Genomic DNA, 27,757 nt, shown 5'->3' with positions numbered 1-27,757 from the left:
TTTGCTCACCCTTGGTCTAAGGTATGATCTACTACTCAGTTATTTAAGAAAACTGTGAAATTTATGTTGGCGATCTTTTGACTTCAGGCTGCCAGGCTCCAGGACACATGATGCACCTCTCAAAGGTTTGGGGAACTATTGAAGCATATACTGTATCTAAAGAACATGCTGGAGTCACTTAGCCTGTGGGCTGAAAAAAGTCTCCCGGGATGATAGTTTCCTGCTATCCGCCTCTGGTCCTCATGGCCTCTTACATGCCTCTCCAGTGCCAGTTCTATAACTCTCACGCACCGACCCCGGGTAGCGCCATCTCCAAGAAAGCCTGCAAGCTGCAACTATCACAGTCCCACGGAGGAGGATCCATTAGGTGAAAAGAGCATTTGCGCCCACGCAAGTACGCACGCATGAATGCACGCACCACCCTCCCTGCCGGTGCCTTTGCCGTGTCTGCGCCTTAGAGGAGGACCCAAGAAACAGAGCAGGTCACTAGCTCAAGGAACGGGAACCTGAACAGCAGAAACACTCCCTCCTTACCTGCCTTCTGCCAGGTGGCTACTGCACTGCCTGTCACCCAGTTCCATCCCATTGCCAAGCAACTGGGAGTGCCAGTGAGTCAGCAGCCAGGTAAATGCAAGCCAAACGATCCATGGAGGCTCTGGGATTGGGGATTGTTTGGGGGGGGGGGGGGCCTCAGGATTAAGCATGTGTACACTCATGGTGGAGATTGGGGAAGCTCCCTGGGGAATAGTTTATGTTTGGGGGGGTCAGGGATGTATATGGTGGGAGGCTTTCTGGGAGTTAGATCACATGTTTGGGGGGCTTAGGTTAATTGAGCCCCCACACATGATCCATCCCTCAGAGAAAATCCCCAGAACACCCCCCCCCCAATATATACATATCTGAGATGTGTTTGTGGGGGTCTGGGGGATGGATCACATATTTGAGGGGCTCAGGGATGTGGGTCCCGGAAGAGAATTGATCTTGTGGTTGGGGGGGGGCTCAAGGATGTGTCTGGGTGCTGGATCCTCTGGGGCAGAGCTTCTCAAACCATGGGCCTCAGGAAGATCCTCAATGCATTGTGGCAGTCACCCTCATCACCAATTCTCTCCCTTCTCCACAGGGCTGGCACATGGACCTTCGGGCACTGGCATCGCACAAAAGTACCTTTGGCACAAGGCAGGAGTAGTGTGCCCAGAGGAACTGCCAGTGAAAGAAGACTCCAACCTGCCGCTCTTTGCATTTTCCACTGTACAGAAGAAAATTCATGTTTCTTTCTCCGGTGTTGCCCTGCAGGAAGATTCTGGCTTTTGGGGGATTCTAGTTCAGGTTGGGTCTGGATATTTCCGTTTCTAATTTTGTGGTCACTTATTCTGTACTTGGTAGGGCCTGTCTGTGCTTTGTAGGTAGTCTGTTAGGATGTTGTTTCTGTGTAGTTATCTGTAGCAGTCCAGCTCTGTTTTACAATCTGCTAAATTTAGTGGTGCACCAGAAAATTTGCTGCAGCCATGTAACAGAAACAAATATTTTGAAATGCTAGGCCAACATAATTATATGTGGCCCTCCTCAGGTTTTGTTATTGGGAGAATTTTCAGCTGCAAAATATCCTAACTGTAGACAGACACAATTTTTGGCTGGGCCCAGAGTAAACATGGGTGGATAGTAGGCACTCAGGTCTGAGCCGTGGCAGTTAGACCCTTAAACTGCTTTAGAATGCACCTGTCAGCAGATTTCTAAATAGTCTACAACTGCCATACTTTCAATTGTGTTTAAAGACGTTATGAGAGGTGGTGTCCTATAACTTAAGCATAACCAGATACCTCAAACACAATCACAATATCCAATTTCACCAAAACAGCACTCATTCCCAAGGCTTATACAGAAGCAACTCTACGTATGAAAAAGAAGCAATTGTAACATGGCCTAGAAGAGTGGTTTGCAATCAGGGGTAATGGGAAGAGACGGCAGCTATGGGGACAGGATGTGCAGAGTTTTCAATGAACCCCCCCATAATACCTGCTGCCTCTCCTTAAAGTAAGAAATGCACAAAAAAGATAAATAGAATTTTTACTTTAACATTTTATGGCAACGCTGAGATCATAAATCTGAGAGAGAGTCGGATATAATTATGTTGGCCTAGCAGCCAATTTTCTGGTACACTACCAATTTTGGTGATCAGAGATTAATGATTATACATGACCCGGTCATTTGAATGAACAATTATTTCTACACTTACGGGTGGTATGAAGGTCTTCAAAAATGCATTGCTGATGTTCAATATGGGTAACATATGAATAATATGAACAGTTTGACAAATGCCTTTTTTGTTGTAGAAATAATATTAAACAAGCAAAAATTCTCAAATTCTGGCGAGATGGGAAGGACTATGGCACTGGACATGTCCACTCATGGCAATAATGCCAGATGACCAAACATTAGAAAGGTGGCTCTGATGAGGACAATGCACCACTATCAGTGCCATGTCCCTCGACATCATCTAGTTCTTTTTTAGGAGAGCAACGTGGAAACATCCAGGGACGGGGAGATTCCGGGTACAAGGTCCTTATCACCTGAAATGGAACGACTTGGAAGGCCATTCAAATACACAATCTCAGATGTGTAAATATCTACCGTGATAAATATCTCTGGCAAGTCACTCAGTAAAGATCAAGATTCTGTTCTGGAAAAAGGACTTTATGTTCCGTACCAACATAATAATCCTTTTACAAGCAGAATAGACTTATTTTGGTTTTTCAGAAAAGTACAGATACGTCTGTTTTTTGTTTTTTCATTACATTCGGTTAGTCCTGAAAATTCTGTGGTTCAACCTAAATCAACATGTTTACTACCAGGGGCCATTGATCCCCATTTAAAAAATGTATGAATTTGATTCTACAAGATTTAGGGGACATAGAGCAATAGCGGGATGGACTGCGATTCGATCTCACTAAAGCTGAGTTTCTGGGATTACAATCTTTGTCATCAGATACTACACTGGCAATAAAACCTGCTGATAAAGGAGGAGCAATTGTGATGCAAAATAGGGCGCAATACCTTAGTGAAGTACATGCACAACTGGCAGATTGCGTAAATTATTCAATATTGGAGGGTGAGCCCTCTGCTGATCTTAAGCAGCGAATTGCGTTAGAAGTCTAAAAAGGTTGTACAGCAGATTTTTTAACTGTGAAGGAAGGAAGCCAGCTTTTAAATCCTAAGGTCCCCACCATTTATATGGTACTGAAAATCCACAAAAGAATGGACTGTCCTCCCGGGAGACTGATAGTTGCCACTGTCAGTTCTATATTAGAACCATTATCAGTGTGTGTGATCAATCTCTACAGCCCATAATTCCCACTATTCGATCGTATGAACGTGACACTAAACACATGTTGAGAATTTTAGATTCTCTTACGGATGTACAAGATATGCAGTTGGTCACTCTGGATATTAAATCATTATACACCAGCATTCCTCAGAAAAAGGTTTTACAGGTTATAGTTGAAGTCCTGGATACTCAAACAATCCTCATAGGATCCCCACTGAATTTATAAACACTATAGCCTCTATAGCACTACAGGAAAATAATTTTTGTTTTGAAAAATTTTAAAAAGAGATTCATAGAATAGCTATGGGTGCTACTATGGCCCCTAATATGGTGAATTTATAAATGACCAAATTTGAAGAGTTTCCTATATGCTGCACCCAAATTTAAAGATGTAGCTGTATGAATCCGATAAATATATATATATATATACCTCTACTGTGGAGATCTGATATAATGATGTTAAACTAATTTGTAACTTGGCTGAATACCCTAGACCAGAATTTGACTTTTACTATGACACATGATTTTCAAACTATTTCTTACCTAGATTTTATTATAACCAAGAGTGGCTCTATATTGAATCCGAGTATCTTTATTAAATCGAGTGACAGAAATACCTTGTTACATTATAATAGTTTCCAACTGTACCATTTGAGAAGCAATTTACCAGTAGGGCAATTTTTGTGGTTGAAGAGGATATGTTCGACCATTCGTAAATCCTATTTAGAAGATTACTTACACATGGATATCCATACAGGATTATTAAGTGGGCGAAATATGCGGAAAGGCAGTGGCTTCTTTTGGACAATGAGGAGACTGAGATGGAAATCTTGTCTGTGGGTTAAAATACACTGAAAAATCATCAGCAGTAGCCTCGTTAGTCTACAAATATTGGCCTATCTTACCTTTTACAGACAAACCACTAATAGCATATAAACGTGGCAAGACTATCCATGATTACATTGTTCATTCTTGGATGTCTCCTTTGGTATTAGATATAGACATTGAGAATTCCAGTCCCAAGGGACATCGGGCATGTAAGGCCTGCTCCGTGTATGGGCAGGCAATCACTGGCCCATCTTGGTGTAATGACTCTACAGGCAAGATATATGAAGCGAACACCTTCACTGATTGTACTATTTCCAATGTAATTCTTTGCCCCTGCAACATGAGATATATAGGAAGAACTACTTGCCCAATATGGAAACATCTCATTGTACACCGTAGCTGTGTGCTAGCCGGCAAACTGCAAGCCCCTATGGTACAACATTGTGTCAAAACCTCTCATCACTTTGAGGATCTGAAGTGGCTTGTGATAAAACATATATGTAAAAGTGAACAGGGGGAGATCCTGTACAACTCCTTAACTACAGAGAGCAGGGCTGGATTTTCCATCTTACTACTGTTCAACCAACCTGACTTAATAATGAAATAGATTAATATTCTTTGATCCAGCTGATATGTATTTCAGTTCTTATTGACATCTATTGACATAATTTGTGTGACGTGTCAGTCCCATAAAAAAGCTAGTAAGACAAAAGGAACAGGTATGACATCATTTCCTGAAGACTCCATTAAACAAGTGAGCGGTTTCTTGGCGGTGTGAGTAAAGAAAATTTGTTTTAAGAAATGTATCTTAATTATGTCTCTTTGCTTCTAGACCAACATACAATGTTAGCACCCTGATGAAGAACCATTAGGCTGGGCTGAAAAAAGATGGGCGATCTTTGAATTATAATTCATACTTCACGGTGACTACCTGGCAATTTTCAACTAAATTTTTGCTAAACCTTTGAACGCATAAGATAAGTTTCATTTTGAACATTACTTCTATTGTGCCACTGCGGTATTTTGTTTTGCAAACTAAAGAAAAGAAAAAACAAAAAAATATATATAGAATACGCTCACAGACCGATGATTTATATATACGATGGAGGAGCTCACAATGTGAAAACATTTTCTCTGTCGATGCCTATTATGATGGTCTATCATATATAAATCTTATTGTGTATTTAGTTATCCACTTACGAGGCAATTAAGTGTCGGGAAGCGCATTTGTTTTAAGTATCCTGAATTCCCGGCGTACCTGGGTTGCCATCTGTAGACTTTCTCCCCTCAGTGTCACACTTTGACCAGTAGGGGTTGCTGCAGTAGTGGCAAACATCCTACAGCCGCCCCCAGCCCTGCTCATCACCTCTAGATATGAGTGAAACTTTTATAGATATTCCTGTGACCAATGCACCTAAAGCTGGCGGAGAGCCACATAGCAAAGCATCAAGGAACCAGTTGTCTCCAAAATGCAAACTGTTAGCCTTAAATCTCCTTCCCCTCCCATCAAAATTCCCATAGATCGCTGTACCCTTGATGATTAGACTCAAAAAAAAGTCTCTCCTTTTGGGGGAGACTGGCTGGGCCTCTGAGAGAAGATCCCTCTGGCCATTAGTAATGGGTGAAACCTCTGAGCAACTTTCCTGGTACCTGTGGACTTTGCACCTGCATGGCAGGAGATGCAAAGTACGCACTGAAATTTTGCGTGGTGCTTTGAAAATTAAATCGGCGCACACACTGTTCCGCCTCCCACCTAACCCTGCCCCATTTTCTCCATGGGTAAAAGAACTTTTTATGTTCAGGGTGGTGGCAACTTTCACAGATAAATGTTTCCCCATGTAAAATCTGTTGAAAATTGCCTCTTCCTCCCCCCCCCCCCCCCCTCTCCACATACATGTATCGATGTCGGTGTATCTACTTTTCAAAGATAAGTTGGTAACCAGGTTAGACCTGTAGTCCTCATGGGCCCCTGTTTGGGACACACTGCCCTTTTATCCTCTGAGCTTCACTCTGTAACTTTATCCTAAATTACAGTGCTAGATAAAAATTCAAACACAAATGTCAACAGATGTTATAATATAAGCAGCATAGGTACAGCTTTCTCTTACTGTTTCGATAAGTGTTTTACAATCCATTTATTCATATGAAGAAGAACTGTGCATTCCCACAAGCTGCAGCTCTGGCAACTTGATGCCCAACTAGAAATGTTCCAAGCCTTGGTGTGTGTCAGAGATACTGCAATTGTGACATCAGGATTATGACACCACCGTTGCACTGAAGCAGGATGAAGGTTGGTTCGGTTATATGGACGTCAATAATGTGCAAATATACTCTGTATGATGACTGTGTGGTTGGCGAGAACTCTCTGTCCAGTCCTTACAGGTGATGATATCCGTGCTATAATTCAGCTTATGTTAGACTTCATGATAGGGTGCAAAGATTGAAATTATAAAGCCCCAGATGGTTTTACATCTGGATTTGATTTTGCATTTGTTGCACTCACTGAAGGCATTTCAGTCCAGGGATTGGTTCACATGCTGTAAGAGACAGTGCAGTCACTAGGAGTGCCATGTGCCTTGTTTACACGCTGTAAAGTTTGTTGCAGTGACTGAAATACTGATGGCATTGTTTACACTGCAATGTTTGGTGTGCAGTCTCTGTACAGGCTGTAATATTCAGTGGAGTCACTGAGCGGTCTGAACATTGTTTATGCTGTAAAGTTTGGTGCCAGCGTTCTGAGAATAACATATGGTGCAGTGATTGAGAGGACTCCGAGCAATGTTTACTTTGTAAAGTATGTTGCAATGTGAGAATGCTCTGGGTGTTAATTCCATGCTGTAATATTTGGCGCAGACATTGAGATTAGAACCATCTCTAGAGTGGGGCATTTCATTATTGCACCAGATGTATACAATTCCTTTTGTACATTTCACATTCTGCTCTCTAAAAAAAATAAAATCAAAATGCAATAAAGTAGGAGTTTGTTTCACTGATTTATACAACATTTTCTATACTTTCATCAGGAAACAATTTATTTATAATTTTATTTATTTATAAACTTTTCTATACCGATATTAGTGGCAACCTCATATCGGTTTACAGTAGAACGGCAGATGGAAATTACAATAAACAGGTATGGGGGGGGGAGTAAATAGGAACAGAGAAATTAGCAAAGAAATGGGACCAGTAAAACATCAACTACTTGTATAACAATATGACAGAGCTATGTACAAGGATTCAGCTAAAGGCTGGCATGGTGGGAAGGGGCAGGGGAAGGTTATTGAGGGTACGCTTGTTTGAAGAGTCAGGTCTTTAAGTTAGCTCTGAATTTAGAGGGGCATGTCTTTTTTTTTATTTATTTATTTTTAACTTTTATATACCGATCTTCTTGTATAGAATACAAATCACACCAGTTTACAGTGAAACAATAACCTCGCATGAGGGCGTTACATAGAACCTTAAACACAGAATAAACTTTGAATAAATAACATTAAACAGATGGGGCATTGATTGAACCAAGGATGAACAGTTAATAAATGAGATACAAAGGACTTAATAAATGAGATACCAATGACATGGAGCTAGCCTGAAGAGCTATGTGACATTAATCAAGAAGGTTAATAAATGCATAGATATAACTTAAATACAATATACAATACTTGCTGGGTACCATAAGACAAGCCTCGGTGAATTGGTTTGGCTAACGTGACGGTTCTGGAAACGCTGATCTAAATGACCACGTTTTGAGCCACAGGTTAGTAGGTAAGGAGTTCCAGTGTGTAGGTCCAGCAATGGAAATGGCTCGTTCCCTCGTGGAGGTGAGATGAGCGTTTTTTTAGGGCGGGCACATGAAGGGTCCCATTATTGGAGGCTCTAGTGTGGCGCTTCGAGCATATGGGTTGGAATGGCTCCTCAAGCCAGTCGGAATTGTGAGTGTGTATAGCATTGTGGATCATGGTAAGAGTCTTTTAGAGGATGCGAGAGGGGATATGCAGCCAGTGCAAGTCTTTGAGTATGGGAGTGATGTGGTCATATTTACGGGCATTGGAAATAGTTCTCGCTATTGCATTCTGAAGCATTTGGAGGGGTTTTATAGTAGAAAAGGGGAGGCCTAGGAAGAGTGAGTTACAGTAGTCAAGTTTTGTAGAGAGGGTGGCTTGGATGACAGTGTGGAAGTCACTGGTGTGGAGTAAGGGTTTTAATTTTTTCATCACATTGAGTTTGTAGAAGCCTTCTTTGAGGATTTTGTTGATAAAGAATAAATTAAGAATAAAAAAACACACATCCCTTGACTCACTTGGTGGAAGCCCTTTTTGCAGAAGGAGCGGCCATGAGTTATTTAGAATAAGTGTCTACTAACTTTTTTCAATTTAATCTTTATTGTTTTTTACATATATACCAAAATATAAAGGGAATAGAATTTGAACAAGGATTTGAATTTACATTCATTATACAAACAAAAACAAAAAAAGTACAATAGTTCAAATGCTACAAATCTACATTATGGAGCCTTTGAAAGAAAATAACATTTATTAGTCTTATCCCTATAAATAATTCTAAGTGTGAGGAATAAGCAAAAGTATATTTATTCCCCTGCAGAGTAATTAAACCCTTACCAAGGACTTTTTATGAAAAATAAACCCCCTAGGGATAGAAACTTCGCGTTCAAAGACAAAAGCACTCTCCTGCATAGCTGTGTCTCACCTGCAACATCAGGAAGTATCTGCATAGCAGCTCCACAAAATGTTTCTGCCTTATATTTGGCGCAAAATCAATTCTCCATCTACTTTGGCAACAAAAGAAATAATCAAAATAGCTCTTGTTGATATTGTATCCTGAGAATTGATTTAAAAAGCTGACACACTGGAGCTATTAAATGACGTGACTACATCTATATTTCCTTCTTCTATAACTTCTTTCTTAGTCTCAGGTACATAAAAACATCTAGAGAGGGCAATTTCTGTATCCTGAGCTATTTACAATACCTCTTTTGTATACTTTAGGGTAGATTTTCAAAGCTCCGTGAGCACATCCATGGACGCGGCGATTTTATAACACGCACGTGTGGCCGGGCCTTGCGCACGCTGGGCGAATTTTCAAAGGGGCCCAGACACGCGCGTAAACCCCCCTACACGCATGAGTCCCGGACCTCTTTGAAGGGGGGGGGGGGCCAGGACAGCCCATTGATCGCCGTCCTGGAGCCTTGCGTGCTGGCTGGCTGCCGGCGTGCACAACTTACTTCAGGCCGGGCCCTGAAATAAGTATAAAAACAAACAGAAAAAAAGGTTAGGTAGGGTTTAGGGGGTGGGGAAGAGGAAAGGCGGTTAGGTTGGGGGGGGGGGTAGAGAAGTTCCCTTCCAGTCCGCAGAGGGTCCGACCTGAAGTAAGTTGCCAGCGAATGAGGCTCCAGGACAGCGATCAATGGCTCACCCCACCCAGAATACGCCCCCCACCCCCAGCCCGGCACTTATGCGCGTACCGGGGTTTATGCACGTGGCTGGGCCCCTTTGAAAATTCGTCCAGTGCGCGCAAGGCCCAGCCACGAGCGTAAACCCCCGGATTTACGCATGCGGCCCTTTGAAAATCTGTCCCTTTCTGAACAGCTCCAAAGGAGATATTAACCTAGTTTTTGAAAAGTTTATTCAAAGATTTTTTGCTCTAATAATATTTTCTAGAGACTCCATTTTTGAATGAGTATATAAACAATCTTTTATATAGGCCACTAATGAGGCCTGCACATTCAATATTAATTCAGAAAATGAAGCATTTTTTTTCTCTGTTAGTAACTCAGTAATCTAGCTCAATAAATTTAGAGACCACCTCCACTGTAAAAGAAGCCAATTGAGTAATGGAATGACTAAGATTATTTTAGTTCAAGTCACAATTTTCCAAATGTCTCTCAATGTTATTTCAATTGGTTCACCTCCTTTTGATCCCTCTTCAATTGCAGTAGATGACAAGTTCACGGTTACTGAAGCCGGGATAGGTACAATTGCTACCAATTCCTCTCTTAAGGTGGTGAACTAACCAAGGTACCGCCACAACTGAGAGTAGCCTCCAATTGGGTAGGAGCAGCAGCAGGGGCCACACTTCCATCAACATCTACCATCTGAAGAAGCTTCCTGGGGCACAGTACAAATTCCAGAGATGTTCACAGTTCCTAAATCTGCAGTTCTCCCTCCCATAGGAGAAGAGGCAGGTTGGGGTGGTGGGCAAGGAGCTATAAAGCTCAGAGAAGCCTCACCTGAAGTCTCATGCAGGGTATTGTCTGCCTGATATCCAAGTCAGAGTAGATGATCATCCATTGGCTCTCTCACCAGTATATGGACAGCTGGAGAACCAAATGTTTTCCCTTTTCTTTTTTTCCCCCCATTATCTTCACCCAAACAAATTGCTGTAAGGAGTGTGCTACTTCGGCGTGCCACAGGATAACCACCTAAGAAGAGTCAGCAAGGACCCCAGATAAGAGGCTGTCCTCCTTGGGCCTGATAGAATGGCAAGGAGTAATAGCAATGATGCAGGCTCACTCTCTCACTGGGGTGTCCGCCCAGGAGGTGTCAGCAAGGACCCTAGGTGTAGGCTGTCATAGAAACATAGAAATGGCGGCAGAAAAGGACCAATGGTCCCTCCAGTCTGCCCAGAAATCTTATGGTAGTTTTATCCAGCAATCTTATGGTAGTTTCTTGCCACGCCTTACAAGTCACCCCATAATTATCAGTTTCCCAGACTGTCAGTCAGGGCCCTTGTTGGTTGCTGTTTGAGTCCAAAATCCCTGTTACCTCTTGCCGTGAAGCAAAGAGCAATGTTGAAGTTGCATCAAGAGTTACAGACTTATTGGTTAAAGACCGCAAAATTCAAAGTCCTTGTTGGTTGCTGTCTGAAACTAATTCCTCCTTTCCTCTTTTCTCCTTGCCGTTGAAGCAGAGAGCAATGATGGAGTTACATCAACAGTATGAAGGCTTATTGTTTAAAGGTAGTAACTGCCACACCAGCAAGTTACCCCCATGCACTCTTTTTTTCCTCATTCCCATCCTTTAGCCTTTAGGGATCCACATTGTTTATCCCATGCCCCTTTGAAATCTTTCACTGTTTTGGGTCCACCACCTCCTTCGGAAGGGCATTCCAGGTATTCACCATCTTCTCTGTGAAGAAATATTTCCTGATGTTTGTTCTGAGTCATCCTCCCTGGAGTTTCATTTTGTGACCCCTAGTTCTACTGATTTCTTTCCAGTGGAAAAGATTTTTTATTGATTGTGTATCATTGAATCCTTTCAGGTATTTGAAGGTCTGTATCAAATCTCCCCTGTACCTCCTCTCCTCCAGGGTATACATATTTAGGTCCTTCAACCTCTCCTCATAAGTCATTTGGAGACTACCAACCATTTTGGTCGCCCTTCTCTGGACTGCCTCCATCCTGTCCCTGTCCCTTTTGAGATACGGTCTCCAGAACTGAACACATTACTCCAGGTGAGGCCTCACCGAGGACCTGTACAGGGAATTATCACCTCCTTTTTCTTACTGGTTATTCCTCTCTCTATGCAGCCCAGCATTCTTCTGGCTTTAGCTATTGTCTTGTCACATTGCTTCGCCATCTTCAGATTGCTAGACACTATCACCCCAAGGTCCCTGTCTTGTTCTGTGCACAACAGCCCTTCACCTCCCATCACATATAGCTCTTTTGAATTACTGCCCTCCAGATGCATTACTCTGCACTTCTTGGTATTGAATCCCAGCTGCCATATCTTCAACCACTGTTCAAGCTTCCTTAAATCTCTTGTCATTCTCTCTACTCCTTCCAGCATGTCCACTCTGTTGCAGATCTTAGTTTTAGCTGCAAATAGACAAACTTTACCTTTTATCCCTTCCACGATGTTGCTCCAAAGATATTGAACAGAACCGGTCCCAACACTGATCCTTGTGGCACTCTGCTTAAAACCACTCTTCAGAATAGGTTCCATTTACCATCACTTGCTGTCTTTTGTCCGTCAACCAGTTTGTAATCCAGGTCACTATCTTGGTGCTCACTCCCAAGCTTCTGATATTCACAAGCCTCCTATGCGGGACCGTATCAAAAGCTTTGCTAAAATCCAAGTAGTTCACATTGAGCACTCTTCCTCGATACAATTCTTTTATGCCATACATATTGCATTGAGACTAAGTTCCACTTTGATCTCATCATATCACAAAACCTCCCTCATGCGTGCAGTGACCCCTAAGTATTTCTCTGCAAACACTATGTGGCACGTCATGTGACTTTTCCTCAGCCGTGGTTTCCTTCGTGCCACCCTCCCATACAGGCCATGTTTGTGGAGTCATTTTGAAATTGTTGAACAGTTTTGGGCTCAGATCTCTGTAATTCTTTTAAAGTAATCTTAGGCCTCAGCAGTTTACTCAACTCGCCGCTACTGACTTTGGAAGAATGACCTGATCACAGTAGTGTCTTGGTGGTGCCAAACTCTTGACAGTGATGGACCTGACAGTAGCCCAAGGGATATTCAAACACAATGAAATGTTCCTTATTGCCTTCCCCTGATCTTTACCTTTGAATAACATTACTCTGGAGTTCTTTTGGCAGCTGTTTGCTTGGCATGTTTTGACCTTTGCTTCAGGTTCACTTCCTCCAAGATTAGCTCAATTACTGTGACTAGACATAAGTGGACTCAATTTAACTTATTGTGGGCCTTATTAAATCAAAATTTTAAACTGGAACTAATTTGGGTTTGCTATAACACAGGGTAGGCATTCTTATGCAATCAAGACTTAAAAAGTCAATTACGTTTGGAATATTTTATAATTTTTCTTTCACAATGTAACTGTAGAATATGTTGTATAGATCAGTGAAACAAACTTCTGTTGCATTTTGATTTGCATTTTTTAGACAGCAGAATGTGAAAAATGCACATGGGTGTGAAGACATTTGCAAGGCACTGTAAATAATCAGTAGTAGTGGTGAAGAATGATACACTAAAGAAACTGACCCTCAAGCTTTCTAAACAGCCCGAGGTCAGGCCAAATCATTCTCAGCATGTTTTCCCCACCCTTCCTGGCTCTGCCAATGTACGGTTGGGCCAAACTGACTTCTGAGCCTTAGTGTAAATGGCTCGCGGGGTGACACCATTCCAGCCAGAGGGAAGGTATTAACAGCTCGGCAAGCTATTCCAGTCACTAGTCAATGGAAGAAAAGTAACACTACTAGAGTCTTTTACATTGCAAGAGCATTTTTCCAGATGCAGTGCATTTAGAATATCCCATCATATGCAGCAGTACTGAGGCAGACTCTCCGTTCTGGTGTCGCACCCTGCAAGGAATCCAGTTTGTTCCAGGACCAGTTTGTTCCTGAAGCATGTCCTGCCAAGTCTGCTTTGTCCAACCAAATGCAATTCACTGGCCATTTGACGTGACCCTAATTCAAGGACCGTCACTCACTCTCACACACGCACACACAGTTCAGAATGAAGGGAAGAGTTGCGAGCTCGCAGTACTGACGTGTTCAGTGTTGCACCATGGTGTTCCTTCACTAGGGTCACTTCGTTATGATGCCTGCGGCAGTTAGTGGGAAAAGTATGGAGAGTACTACAGGGAACACCTTGTGGTGCTTGTCTGCAGGAGCTCTAACATTGAATGGGCAGGAAGCTGGCAGCTTGGTTCAACTTATAGTGGTGACCATTGTCTGAGACATAAACGCAGCCCAAGGGTACAGGGCAGCTTTATTCACCAGCGTGGATATAATGTTTGAGCCGAAGCACAAAGAAACAGAAATACCGGTTTACCAAAAGTCTGGTTTCCGATCTGGGTATGGCAATTCCCATTTGGCTTGGAGGGGGATACAGGAGAGAAACGATCCATCTCTCAGGTGCATGTCTTAAAAAATTCCCCCCAAATAACACGAGTCCCCAAACCTATGGCCTAATCAAGCAGGGAGCAGAAGAACTGTAATTCTATTGCTCAGATGTACAGATCTTCTCTGTTCCCTGCTTGATCAGGCCTTTTCCGAAGATCTGAGGTGTGGTGCTGAACTCTCGAGAAAAGGGAACAGCACATGGTCTTTTCTGACAGGTTTTTATTTTATTTAAGCTTAACGTAACATTTTAACGTATGGCGCAAAGCAGCGGGTAGGAAGGTGGTGGGGAACTTCTGAAACAAGTGACTTTGTTCACCCATGGGAAACTTTTTACCCTTCTGATACAGGCCTTCATTTTGTGCACAAGAACAGGAAGAAATATGCTAATGTAATGTGACATGGCAGACTGTAATTCTTGTTGTGTCTCCTGCTGTTGTCTGGAAGCTGACTGTGGCTTCTTAAGAAGAAGACACTTTTTAGAAAAATTGGAATTTGAAGGAATATGTGGAAAAGCTCCGGTTTTCACAGAGAGTGGTGATTGGGGGGGGGGGGGAACAGCAGGGCCCAGATTATCATAGGCAGCTGCCTACGGAACCAAGGAGGAGCCTGCTTCTGTTTTGTTCTGAGGCTGTGAGCCAGTGCCACACCAAAATGGTACTGTCACGTGCCCCCCGCCCCACAACTGGTGCTCCGTTCCTGCCTCTGGGAGTCAAAATCTTAAATCCGTCCCTGGGAACTGGTAGAAGCTTGGTACCTGCATTCAGACGAGGGCTGCAGAATTTCTTGATTTATTGGCTAATCTAGTTGTGGGGTGGGGGAGGGGAGTTGCTCTTTACAATAGATTTTTTTTTTTTTTAAAGCTATTTTTACCCTACTTTTCAAAGGAAAAAAAGAAGGCTTATGAGATTGCTGTGACTGTTTCGGCTATTAACGTGTGTTTGCAGAGTATTTCCAGCTGGATGTCGAGGATAGATTTAAGCTCTACCCAGATAAGACAGCGGTTCTCTTGAGTGAGCGGAATAAATAGGAAGGCAGTAAATGTTGCACTGCTCCTGAATTGGGGTTCCCTTCCTCTGTTACCAGAGGTGAAAAGCCTGGCAGGCCAATGCAATAAGACGCATGCACGAATTGTGCGCTAATATAGAGCTCCCGTTTTACTAATGCACGTGCGGGCACATCCCCTGTGCGCCTGATGCAGAACTGAAATGAGATTGCAATCAGGGCAGTGTAAAAAAAAAACCGCACACGCTGAGGGAGAAATGTGCATTTCTGGCGCGTAGGAGTTTGTGCTTGGCGTCCAAATTGTTATTTATTTATTTATTTATTTATTTATTTTATTTAAATTCTTTTAATATACCGATGCTCAAGACCAGGTCTTATCGTACCGGTTTACAATGAACTAGGGGGAAAAAACCAGTTAACAATGGAAGCAAGAAATTACATTATAACAGGGAATGTGGAACTTGGTTGTTAGAGAAAAAGGATAGGTTAAACAATTTCTAACTGGAGAACAAAGCAAATAAGCAGAAACGTGAGTGTTTACATGGTAAGCATTATATACAAAATTACGTCGTGTGTAATATAAGGCAAGTTATATTAAAGTGCAGTTAGCCGAGAAATAGTTCCTTTTTTGAGTTGCTGAAGGAGGACGCAACCGCGGGGTATGTAACTGTGGGGGTGATCCTGCGGTTTCTTCAGGGGTATGCTTGGGCGAACAGCCAAGTTTTTAATTTTTTTCTGAAAGTGATATGGCAATGTTCCTGGCGGAGATCTGGCGGAAGAGAGTTCCAGTGATGCGGACCGGCAGTTGATAGAGCACGTTTTTCAATGGTGTTGTGGAGAATGGACTTTTTTGGGGGAACCTGGAGGGAATCTCTGTATGCAGATCTGGTGGGTCTTGCAGAGGCGTATGGTTTGAGGGGTATGGTAAGCTGGAGTGAGGATTCCTGAAATAAGGTTTTGTGGATAATAGTAAGTGTCTTGAAGAGAATTCTGTGGCGAATGGGTAGCCAGTGGAGTATTTTTAGAATCGGGGTGATGTGGTCCATGCGGCGAGAGTTTGTGAGGATCCTGGCTGCAGCGTTTGAAGAGGTTTGGTAGAAGAGGCCGGGAGACCTAGCAACAAAGCATTACAATAGTCAATCTTTGAGAATAGTATGGCTTGAAGGACCGAACGGTAGTCGTGGAAGTGTAGAAGAGGTCTTAACTGTTTTAGTACCTGTAGTTTATAAAAACCTTCTTTGGTGGTGGTGTTGATGAATTTTTTGAGGTTCATTCTGGAGTCTAGGAATGCCCCCAGGTTTCTCACTTGACTTGTTAGAGGTGTGTTGGTATTGAAGGCTAGCGGGTTATTATCATTGGGGGAAATGATTAGCAGTTCGGTCTTGGACGTATTGAGTACGAGGCAGAGACTTGTGAGAAGGAGGTTGATGGTGTGGAGGCAGCTATTCCAGTAGTTTAGGGTGTCTGAAACTGGATCCTTGATGGGGATTAGGATCTGTACATCGTCTGCATAGATGAAGTATGTGAGGTTGAGATTATTGAGGAGTTGGCATAGGGGGAGAAGATATATGTTGAATAGGGTCGGCGAGAGAGAGGAACCCTGGGGAACTCCTTGTTTGGCAGCTACAGGGTGAGACTCTTTGTTGATTATTTTAACTTTATAGTATCTGTCGCTTAGAAAGGATTTTAACCAGAGGAGTGCAGCCCCTGAAATGCCTATTTCCATCAGACGGTTGATGAGGATTGTGTGGTTAACTGTGTCGAACGCTGCCGAGATGTCTAGCAGGGCTAGTAAGTATGATTGACCTTTGTCGAGACCCAACAGGATGTTGTCCGTTAATGAGAGAAGGAGAGATTCTGTATTTCTGCATTTCCTGAAACCGAATTGCGATGGATATAGTATGTTGTGGGATTCGAGGTAGTCAGTGAGTCTGGTATTGACCAGCTTCTCCATTAGCTTGGCTATGAAAGGTAGGTTAGCGATAGGGCGAAAATTTGTGGGGTAAGTTGGGTTTTTTTAGTAATGGTTTCAGCGAGGCTGTTTTTAAAGCATCCGGGACAGTACTGTTTGAGAGTGAACAGTTTATGATGTCGGCCAAAGGTTTGGCGATGATGTTAGGGATTGTGAGAAGGAGTTTGGTCGGGATTTGGTCTATAGGGTGCGAAGAGGGCTTCATTTTCTTGATGATAGATTCTATTTCCAGGGATGATGTAGTATCAAAAGATTCTAGAGACCGTTTGTGTGTCAGTGGGGCATGGTTTTGGTCAGGAGGAGGCTGGGAGTTGGGAATGGGGTTGGAAGATAGTAGCGGGATAAGTAAATTTTTTATTTTGTTGTCGAAGAAGACTGCCAGCTCGGAGGATTTGTTTTGTGCTTCTTCTTCCGGGATGGCTGGAGGAATAGGGGTGGTGAGTGTGGCAACATATGAGAAGAGAGTTTTGGGTCATACAGGAAGCCGTGTATTTTTTTGGCGTAGAAGTCCCTTTTGGTACGAAGAATAGTGGCCCTATAGTAGCTCATTGTGGTTTTGTAGGAGGCCCGTGCAGTGGTGGTGGGATTCTTCCGCCATTGTTGTTCTTTGTGTTGAAGGCTTTGTTTAAGTGTTCTTAATTCTGATGAGAACCAGGGTTTTTTGTTAGTACGGGCAGGATTAATATGTTTGGATGTCAAGGGGCATAATTTATCAGCTGCTGCGTGGGTGATAGTTAACCAGGAGTTCATGGCGGTGTCCGCATTTGTGAGGTCCAGGTTAGTTAGTTCCTTGGTGAGCGTGTTGCTGAGAGCATCCATGGAGCATGTTTTCTAATTGGATCGTGGATTTGGTGTTGTTGGTGGTGGGTTTTTTCTTTATGGATATTTCAGTTTCAATAATCGAGTGATCTGACCAAGGGATGGGGGTGCAGGTAGGAGGATAAGTGGTCAAGATCTGGTCATTCTTAAATATTAAATCTAGCGTGTGTCCTGCTTTGTGCGTGGGTTTGTTAATGATTTGTTTGAAGCCCATGGCCATGAAGGAGGAGAGGAGGGCTTCGCAGTTGGCTGAGGGGGATGGGGAATCAACATGAATGTTGAAGTCTCCTAGCAGGATCGCTGGTGAGTTGGTATTGATGTGTTTGGCTACAAGTTCTATGAGAGGCGATGGGTCGGAGTCTAGGAGCCCAGGCGGGGCATAGATGAGGCAGATTTGGAGTTGAGTGGATTTAAATAGCCCGATTTCGAGTTTGGTTGAAGTTTTAATTGAGTGCTGGGTTAGTCTTAATTCTTTTTTTGCAGCTAGCAGTAATCCTCCCCCTCTTTTTTTAGTTCTGGTGATGGAGAAGAAGTCGTATAGCTGAGTTGGTAATTGGTTGATTAGGGGTGTGTCTGTGTTTTTCAACCATGTTTCAGTTATAGCACACAGGTCCGGTTGAGTGTCCAGTAGGTAGTCGTTGAGCAAATGGGATTTTTTTGACAAAGATTGGGAGTTGAGGAGGGTTAGTGTGATTAAGGATAGACCAAGGAATTGGTTTAGAGGGGAAATCATAATGGGGATCAAATGTGCGCTTATTTTTGGTTATGCTTCCTAAGTTTATAGATTTTTTTTTTAAATTTTAATTGTGGAAAACCTATTTTGAAAACCATACGTGCACCCCAGAAGCTTGCAGGCTATTTAAAGGGTTGCGATATCCACAATGAATCTATTTGGATGTATGTCTGTAGGCCCAGTCCTGGTCTGCTGTTATGCACTTTAAGCATGGGAGGGAAGGGCGCTGCAGACCATGCATGCAAGACCCCATAATCTCCTTGGGTTCCCGCACAGGCGGGGAGGGTGGGGGCGTCTTTTTAAGGCACTTAGGACTTTACTGAAACCAGTGGTAGAAAACCACAAAATCCACAAAAGAATTGCCAGTGGGTAGTGCAGAAAACACGCCTGTCTCTTTCAGCTCTCACATTACCCTGTTCTGGAATCCAGTTTTTATTCTCCAAGAATATTTCTGACTCAGTCGCCTGGATAGATCTCCTCAGCTCAGACAGCTCTCGTGCCCCAATGGACTTGCTTCTATTTAATTTTAACTCCCTGGTGGCACCATGAACCCTCCTCCAGAGTTGCAGAACCTGACTGCTGATGGCAAGTTTTCTGGTAGCTCAGCCCCTCGGTGATCCCATTCCCTGCAGTATGGATTGTGCCTGGACTCCACGAAGTGGGAGGAATTGAAGGGCCTTCCCTCTGCCCAACACTGCTGCGCTCTCCTCTCCTGCAGCTGGACCCTCTTACAAGCTTCGGGCCACGGTGTTAGCTGTACACATTTTTATATTTTATGGATACGTAACCGCACTCCCCTCCGCCAGCCAGTCCTGCTCTGCCACTGCCACGGCATCTCCCTGGGCATCTGCGCCCACTTTAGGTAAAGAAGCGCAGGTAAACCAGCATGTTTGGGTAATTGCCAGGTTCTTGTGGCCTGGTTTTTGGCCTCTGTTGGAAACAGGATGCTGGGTTTGATGGACCCTTGGTCTGTCCCAGCATGGCAATTTCTTATGTTCTTATGTAAAATGCTAAAGAAGCCGCTGCTGGATTGTGAGTAAATTTTACTCCACCTCCAGAGAGCTGGAGTTACATTTCCCATGCTAAAAAATGTGCGTTGGGCGCCTGGCATTTGGGTGCCCTTCCCTGCATCAGAAAGTAATAACTAACGTCTTCGTTTCCATGGAGTTTCCACGTGTTGGGCGCTATCCAGGACGCGTCTGTTAGGACGCGTGCTGTAGGCGCATTAAATCTTTCTTACTGCATCAGTGGCTGCTGTCACCCACACAGGACGCACTCTCACCCGTGAGTAAAATTGTGCGCTCGGCTGGGCACACCTTATTGCATCGGCCTGTGGATGTTTTATTGGATTCCATGCTCGCTATGGAGAAGAATGTGTCCTCGCTGGCTAGGAATGCATTTGTAAAAGTGCAGATGGTTCACCAGTTCACCGTTTTTATCACAGGCAGAGCTAGAAAGTGGTCCATCATGCTAACGTGGGCACTGACCTGAATTACTGCAATGCTCTCCACTTTGATTTATGTTTCCCCGCAAGGATCGGGCTGGTGCAGAATTCTGCAACTCGTATGACTGGGAACTGCTTTCCTAGGGATCGTATTAGCCCTATTCTTAGGGATTTGCTTTGGCTTTCTTGGCTAGTTCAGGCTCATCTCAAGGTGCTATGTTTAACTCAAAGCACTGAATGATCTGGGGACATTATCCTGCCGCATTTGACAAATTACAGTATGATACCACCACGGACCCTGAGGTCTTCTCCTAACTCCTCCTTCAGCAAAGCAGGTGTGAATATCCAAAATTAGAGCATGTGCGTTTTCTTGCATTGCTCCCACACTATGGCAGGCTGGGCTAGAAAAAATTCAGTTTTTGACCGATGATTAGAACTTGGGTTTTTTAGGGTTCTGTAAAAGTTTAAGTGGCTTTGATGAGTTTTGCACATTAGTCTTGTTGCTGTTTGAGTGGAGGATTTACGTTGTGTCTTGGCTATTGGTGTATATTTATGTACTTATGTATAGTTTTTGTTGTATGCCATGCCTCATCTTAGGCTAAGAATTGTTTGGTTAAGTTTTCTGATTGGTTTTATTGCTCTTTATATTGTTATTGTTTAAAGATGGATTGTTTTTTCCCCCAATTGTTTTACTTGTATTAGATGAACATTTTTTTTTATGGTGCCTTGAGGCTCAGTGTTGAAAAGGTGCTTTTGCACCGATTTAAACAAATATAATCTATGTGTGTGTGTGTCCCCTTCTTTTGTTTGATATCCTTTCTACATCAGATTTTTAGGCCACAGGCGAGAATTTTATAAGAGCATTGACAGGGTAGTATTTTTCAGATACAAGCATGGGTGTGCACCGTGCATGCACATGTAGCTATTGGAAATCAGGCTCTTTATTTCTGGGTGGAACTTCTTGTCTGAAAGACTGAAATCGCGTTTTAAGTGAATAGCAAGCATTTTATTGTGTTACCCATATGCAGTAAGCGTGGCTGCAGGCTGTACTACAGTGGCTGTGACATTGCTTGCTTTGCCCAGGGACCAGCCCCTCTCCGACTGTGGCAGAGGAAGACATTTTCCATGACCCACGCACACACCGGTTTGCATTCTAATTTGTTTTGTTTTTTTAAATCAAACCGTGCAGGCACCGTGAGAGCACGCTTCACGCCAAATGATCCCAGGAAGAAGCGATGTAGCACTGGCTCAGCTGCAAAGCTGACACCAGTAATTTTCCTAAGAGCTCTGCTGCAGATGGAAGGCGTCCAGCATGCAGGGGCTGCAAGCGTGCCAAGGCTGCCTCGGTCCGGAACCTCGTTGCCTGCTAATCCCTTCTCTCTCCCTCCCAGCCGCCGAACCGCTCGCTCTTGGGCGGGGTCGCTTCGCGGGCGTCACGTGATCAGGGCCCGGGAGCCGCGTTCGCGCTGTGGGTTGCGCAAGGGTCCCTTGTGTGCTAGAACTTCGTGTTCCGCACCGACCTCAGGTTTCACAATCGCAGGGCGGATTCGGCAGGAGAGACAAGGAAACAAGAGTGGAAAAGCCGATTCCAGTGAAGGGGAGAGTACCATGTGCAATTACCGAAAGAAGCAGCCACAAAAAAAAAAACGCACCTGTTGGACGAGTTTCAACACTATCAAGGTTTCCTACAATGCTGGCAATTGTACGTCTGCCGCTTGATATTCCCTGTCATTAGGGAGATGGGATTATTGTGGAACTCTGATCTGCCTTTCATAGGCAAGTTCAGGCTAACACACACAATTCATGCTGTGGCAGGAATAATGTCAGATTTAGGAAACTTTATTGGTCCAAAAATTGCACGTGTAGCCAAAGTAATACTTTTGGGAGTTAACTTTTAAAATGTATTTTTTTCCTCTTTCTAGTACCACTCTGTTGGCCCCATGGCGGGCCTTGTGCACGGTATGCGCCAACAGAGGTTTTCCCCCTTAATAAATAATGCTGCATCTGCATCTTATTCCTGTCTCTTCTCCTCAACTTGCCTGTTTTTGCCTTTATCAAGTGTCTGTTCGGACTGGTAGTGTGCAGCCCATTGTGGTCCAAGTAGGCCTCTGGCCTGGGGATTTGCTTGAGTTCCTACTCAGATAGGAGTTCCAGGAAGCTCTGTCTGACTACTGGATATCTATGGAGGTGAAGGGATTCAGGCCAGATGTACCTGTGGGGAGGAGAGCTGATCCTCCCGGCAACCAGTTTCCTTGGCTGGTGCCCTGGATGACATAGCTTCCCCTCCTGCTTGTCAGATCGATCTGGCACTGATTTGCTGATGCACCATTGGTGCCATGCCCGGCATCTGTTGCTCATGCACATCTGTGCGAGAGCACCAGTGGCCCCAGGAGTGCGTCAAGTGCTGGGGAGCCATGGTCACTTTTGAGTGCCAGGGGTCCTGTTAAGAGCTATGGCCACCATCAAACACCATGGACATCATCAAACACCATGGATTCCCTTGACACCAGCGAATGTTATGGCTGCCATGATACCGTTGAGCAATATAGAGGCAGGTCGGCGTCCTGGATTGAGTGCCAGGGGTGCCATTTATGCCAGCAAGTGCCACGACACCCTCAGGCCCCATGGGCGCTATCAATGCCACCGAGCAGCATGGGTACGATCCAGTACTGTGGCAGCCATTGATGATGCTACGGATGCCATTAAACACCACAGCTACTGTTGAGCACCATGGGTGCCATAGATGGATGTCATCGGACAACAGGAGGCACCAGTGATCACTGCGGGCACCGTCCTGTGCAGTGAGTGCCATTGATGCTGTTGGGCACCAGAGTCATAAGCTAGCACTTCAGGTGCTGTTGAGAGGTGCAACATTGAAGGACCTGGTGCCACCATTACCATAGAATGCCAGGGGCACCATCATCACCTTTGGTGCCATGGGGTACCATGGATGCCATCATGTGCCATTGAACCCCCATGGACACCAGCGAGCACCACCGAAGTTCTTGATGCCATTGAGCACTAGGCACCTTGATATTGAGCGCTGTTGACTCCAGTTGGGACTGTGGGCATCATCAAACACTGGAGGCCATTAGTGCCATCCTCTACCTATTGTGCATCATTTTTGTCGAGTGCCATGGTTGCTATCAAGCGCCATGTTTGCCATTGGGCACCTGGGGTGCTGATAGGCACCTTGGTCACTATCAAGCGCTATGATCTCTGTTAGATGCCATAGAGTGTCGTGAACATCATGAGCTAGGGGCACCTTCCATGTCATTGAGTGCCGTGAATGCTCATTGCCATCGGGCATGTAAGCATTGCAGGATAGTGTCAGCGCCAAGAAATGCTGGGGGCTCCGTGGAGGCGCCATTGTCAAAGGGCTCTTCCAAGCAATGTAGAGTAATGCAGTGGGCCATTGCCCTGGCTTGAGTCCCTTGAATGTGGATGCCGCTATACTGCATCGTAAGGACAGTGGAGCACTGAAGGTGGGGTGGCTACTGGCTGGGGTCTTCTATGCCTCTGATCGACATGCACGCCATCGGAGTGCTACCATCACTGTCGGCACCATGGAGTACTTGATGATTGTAGGCGGTGGTGTTAACATTGGTGACATGGGTGCCATTCAAAGCCATTCTTGTTATGGAGGGCACCTGGATGCTGTAGACTCCTGGGATGCTTTTCCTTCCATTGCACTGTGGTAGGTGCCATATAGGGTGTCTCCGGTATCTCTCACTGTCTCCACATGTACCAAGATATACTTTCCATGCCGGACTGTCTGTGCCAGATGCATCATTGCAGTGGCTCTTGATCGCTATTAGGAGCCACTGGCAGGTGGCGCCATGCGCGCTTTCTAGTGTCTTCATGTGTCTGGTACCTAAAGGTTCTATATAACACCAATGGAGACACCACACACGCTGTCCAACACTGCAGTTTTTTGTGCACGTCCAGGCTGTGGCATGGACTGATAGTCCCGTGGGCGCTGCGTCTTTCAGTGCATGCATATGATTGTTAGCTCTACGGAGTACTGGTGGCACAGGTGCACAATGCTACTGTGGTAGAATGCAGATTCGGTGAAGGGGCACCTCTGTGTTGGCATGCCGGAAGGCATCACATTCCTGTGCATCGCAGTCACTTGTACACTGGAAAGTCTTGGCCAAGAATGTATTCCTATTCCCTCCATCTTTGGGGTAGATACCAGGGATATCCCCCCCCCCCCCCATCAAGAGGCGATGGGCCCTTACAGACCTCCTCCCTCGTTGGCTGTCTCTGGTGTGTGGCTCTAACCAGGGCGATGATACAGCCTTTGATTTGCATGAATCTGTGCAGCAATGTGACCAGCTGATCACTTTTGCTGTCCTTTCCTGCACTGGGTTGCCATGTTGGCCCTAGGCGGCCATCAGCGACTGTCCTTGTCATCTCATAAAACCTCATAGGTCGGCGATGGTGCCCCAGTCTTGTCCGTGGAATAGGAGGGTTTCCAGAATCGAATAGATCTGGTCAAGCAGTGCTCTCCCCTCATCTTGGGGATGAGAGGTCTGACTATTGGCTTTCGAGGGATGCACTCGCTAGCTTCCCTCTCAGAATCTTGTTTTCTGCTTGGAGAAGGGGTCGTTTATCACACCCCATTCTCCGTGTTGGCTTAGCCTCTGAGTGGCAGCTGCCCTCTGTTTTCGCACGGGATCCGAAGGCTGTCCCATCAGGAGCTCTCAATCCACTGTTGCACTGTTTTGCGGCAGAGAGACCTTGTGGTGGACCATGAGCTATCCGGATGGGTAGTACTTGTAGAGACATCTGCTTCCCAGTAACATGTGGATTTCTCTCATGAGGACAGTGTGTTTCTTTGGATACCTGCTGAGCACAATGTGCATGATTTCACTGTGTGCTGCTCCTACTCAGCAGTGTTGCGTTTGGGTGACACTCTTCCTCTGTGGGGAGGTTTTTTCTCCCTCTATTTCTTGACTGACATGTTGGCCTTTCAACAGCTTGCTGCATCTATGGCAGCTTGGGTCAGGGGTGGAGGACCTCACAAAAGCGGCTCTCCACCCATGTTGCAGTCAGTTAAGGGTTCTTATTTCCTCTTTCAGAGGTGACCCTCAGTGGATGCATTTGTAGGCTGACAAGGAAGTCCCTATCCATGTGGACATTTTGGCTTGTGTGCCACAATGTTTTCTCAAACCATAGGTTTGATACCTCTGCTTGGTTGGTGGGCACTCTGCTCTGTGGATCAGATGGCTCCTCCTCTGGTACACTCGGGGTTCCCAGGTTGGGGAAGAAGTCCTCTTCTACAGGGGCTAGCTCCTGCAGCATTCATGTTTTCGCTTTCAGCAGCGAGGTTTGTGGACTTCTTCAGGTTGCTTTCACCTTGCTGGAGTCTAGGACTCTCTCAATATATGTTGTCTTTGATTACTGAGGGTAGATGGGCCCTGTGGGCTGTTTGCCTCAGAGGCAACTTCCTGCTAGGATTGGCAGGGAGTTCCTGTGGTGGAAAGTCTCCCAGCTGTATTTTCAATAACCTGGAGGCTGTTTCCTTTGACTTGCTGCCCAGGGGTCTGCCTCTGTGCGTTATTCACTTCTTCTGACTTTCAGTCAGACAGTCCAGGAGGAAGCCAGGGGTGCATGGAAGAGGTCCTCACGTATACGTTCACGGAAGGGTATGTGATCCTTCCCTGCTTGGGCCAGATCCCTGGCCAAGGTGCTTCCCTTTCGTCTGACTTCCCCTGATGGTGATGTACATCATTTTGCTGAGCTTCAGTTGCAGCTCGCTGCCCTGCTCAGCATCTTGGCATGGGGCTCCTAGTGGAGGAGTAGCCCTTCATGCCTTGGCATTCTGGTTTTTATCCCATCTGACCTTGGTGCAGACCCTGATGCTTCTTGCTGCTTCTTCTCCAGGCGGACATTTGGTTTCCATGCCCGCTTTTCCTTTTGTGTATAATACTCTGGGTGTCGCTGTGTTGCCCAATCTGTCTTGTTACTCAGTTAATAATGAACTGCAGTTTTCTTTCTGCTGGGCTGTCTAGCCCCAGCTGATTTTCAATTGTCTTATGACACCGAAGACAAAAAAACCCCCAAACTTTGTGGTCTTGATCCAAGAGCTTTTTTCTCTTGTACTTGGTAATTTTGTCCCTTTGACCAAGGGGTCTGAGGCCTATTGGTGCTAGTCAGAGTTCCCTGTTCGGAAGCTCTGACCCATATTATTTTTTTTGTGCGGCTCAGTGGGCTGCTTACCCTGTGCTCACATTATGCCCCTGCCTTTGGACGCCTTGCTGCGTATCGGGGTTTCTGTCTCTGTCATATCAGTCTCTTTGAGGTGAAAGAAACCAACTCTTTTCCTTCCTATAGACCTTACAGGTCCGCTGCCTCACCAAAAAAAAAAAAGAGGGGGGGGGGGAATGGTTGTATTTCTGCACAAAAAGGTTTCCCATTTTTCCTGTTTTTGGCAGCCTCTAGCTTGGGATTTACCCATGTGTGAGTACTAGCATCCTGCTTGTCCTCAGAGAAAGCAGAGTTGCTTACCTGTAACAGGTGTTCTCCGGGCAAGGCATGATGCCAGTCCTCATAATATCCTCCCACCTCCCCTGGGAGTTGGTTTTTCCATGTATCTGCTATATCATGGACCGAGGGACACTGCCTGAAACAGGGAGGTGGCTACAGATGCACATGCTCAGAAGAGCATGCTGAAAGCTCTAGAATCTCTTTGAGATCAACGTTCCGGGCTGGGCTTCATCTGATGATGTCACCCATGTGTGAGGACTGACATCCTGCTGTCCTCGGAAAACATCTGTTGCAGGTAAGAAACTCTGCTTTACATTTTTTTTTAACGTATGAAAAGAAATTGAATGATGAGTGTTTATAAAAGATGTGAGGAGATATGAGAGACTCTTGGCTGAGTGTAACGAGTAAACAAGGAGCGACTATTTTACCCTTTCAAACAGTGAAGGCACATAGTCGGGACTATAACTCAAGAGAGACTCTTGAGGCTCTTTTCACAACCAGCAATTTAAAAAATTGAATAAAATACAATGAAACCAAAGTAGAAGTCAAAAGCTAACAGGTGTGTGGCTCTCTAAGACTTGGCAAAATATAACCAAGGTCATTCACCATCAGTACGACTAACATTTTGAGGGATACTTGGAAAGATTTTTATGGCAGGCTTGCTCCTTTCTAGAAGTTTCCCAAATCAAACTCCTGTGGGCACAGGCAGTACAGCTGGCTTTTGTTGTATGCTGCAGAAAATTATTTTGTTGTAGCAAAATACTTCAGGAAAGTAATGAGAAAAAAAATACTGCAGCTATGGGCTAATGGAGAGCTCTGGATTAAAAAAAAAATGTAGATGAAGCCAACAAAAAATCAGAAATTGAATATGACCAGGAGCCTAACTAGTGGGTACAGCAGGGAGGGGAGGGAGAAGTCTTCCTTTGGCTGGCGGGAGCAAAGGTGATGGGGGCCATCCTTTGGCTGAAGGCGGCAGCAGCAGTGCAGGAGCCTTCTTTTCCCTGGCTGTTCTTCCAATTGTAATTGGTTCAAATCCCCCCCCCCCAATTATCCTCTGGAAATTCCCCTTGATGTATCTAATGGGACACATTTCTCAAGAATGTAATGCCGCTTTATTTTACCACAGGTCCCTCCCAATGCAGCCCTTGTGAAACACTGTCCGTGTCGGGGGACTGACATTTCAATAAAGATTTGGCATTTTGGAATAATTGAACTTTTCCTGTTTAAATTGTTTTTTTCTGGTTTGTTTTAGATGGACCTTTGCAATTGATTTTGCTACACACCTGTTTGGATTGTGTGTGTAT

At 44.8% G+C, this 27,757-nt stretch overlaps 1 long non-coding RNA gene across 1 annotated transcript; it reads left to right on the top strand.

Annotated features, from left to right (window-relative positions):
- Window positions 1-97: 97 nt before the first annotated feature.
- On the top strand, window positions 98-27,757 carry LOC115077031. Its single transcript, XR_003852934.1, has 4 exons — window positions 98-624; window positions 1,121-1,326; window positions 4,983-6,440; window positions 27,706-27,757. It is a non-coding gene; the product is annotated as an uncharacterized LOC115077031 (long non-coding RNA).

Source organism: Rhinatrema bivittatum, chromosome 15 (genome assembly GCF_901001135.1).
Source record: "Rhinatrema bivittatum chromosome 15, aRhiBiv1.1, whole genome shotgun sequence".
In the NCBI taxonomy this organism is placed as follows: Eukaryota; Metazoa; Chordata; class Amphibia; order Gymnophiona; family Rhinatrematidae; genus Rhinatrema; species Rhinatrema bivittatum.
This window is presented reverse-complemented; position numbering and strand designations above follow the sequence as displayed.